The sequence below is a fragment of the Erythranthe guttata genome, chromosome 6, assembly GCF_056151865.1.
Source record: "Erythranthe guttata isolate IM_541 chromosome 6, IM_541, whole genome shotgun sequence".
Classification (NCBI taxonomy): Eukaryota; Viridiplantae; Streptophyta; class Magnoliopsida; order Lamiales; family Phrymaceae; genus Erythranthe; species Erythranthe guttata.
The window spans coordinates 10929094-10929820 of record NC_142538.1 but is presented as its reverse complement, the minus strand read 5'-3'; the positions used below and the strand labels follow the sequence as shown (position 1 = coordinate 10929820).

At 33.0% G+C, this 727-nt stretch overlaps 1 non-coding gene across 1 annotated transcript; it reads left to right on the top strand.

Moving 5' to 3' along the window:
* Positions 1 to 403: 403 nt before the first annotated feature.
* LOC148770141 (small nucleolar RNA Z279/snoR105/snoR108) lies at positions 404 to 511 on the top strand. Its single transcript, XR_016031959.1, has one exon. It is a non-coding gene; the product is annotated as a small nucleolar RNA Z279/snoR105/snoR108 (small nucleolar RNA).
* The last annotated feature ends 216 nt before the right edge of the window (positions 512 to 727 follow it).

The window sequence follows — 727 nt, the reverse complement described above, 5'->3', positions numbered from 1 at the left end:
ATATATATATATATATATATATATATATATATATATATATATATATATATATATATATATATATATATATATATATATATATATATATAAATATTTATTGTTTACAAAATTACATTGTACAAAAACCATAATAGAGCGACTAACAAAATGAAATCAGAGTTTCTAGCTCGGCTACAAAAATGGCTCGAAGCATGGCATATGAACAAATCTCTGACTGGCCGCTCTTGGCTAGGTACAGTTCTAAACATGTACATCATTACCTGCATCATAAGAACCTAATGAGCTAATGGCTCAACAAGTTGTAATTGATGTAATAGCAATATATAACATGACACATTATTCATTCAATATGTACACTATCACATTTATAACTTCATTCATGATCCTTCAGGCAAGTTTTAACGGGAAGTGATGAGTGGTAAAAAGCTCGCAATTAAAAATGCGAGATGGGTGCCTGCCTAGCCCGTTACGACAACTGGGCACTCCCTTCTTCACTTATCTACCCATTCCCAACAAGGCCAAATGGAGGATGATGATTGGAAGGCTTGTATTTGCTGGATTCTTGTGTTTCCTGTTAGAGTAGGTGACCGACAAGCCAACTTGTGGCTGTGGTCTTTCTCTTTTTCCTTGAAATAAAACAATCGTTTTTCGTTCATAATAATAAAACATTTCATTTGGCATTCTATATCTGTTATCCCATGCAAGCAACATAGATATAGTCCTAACG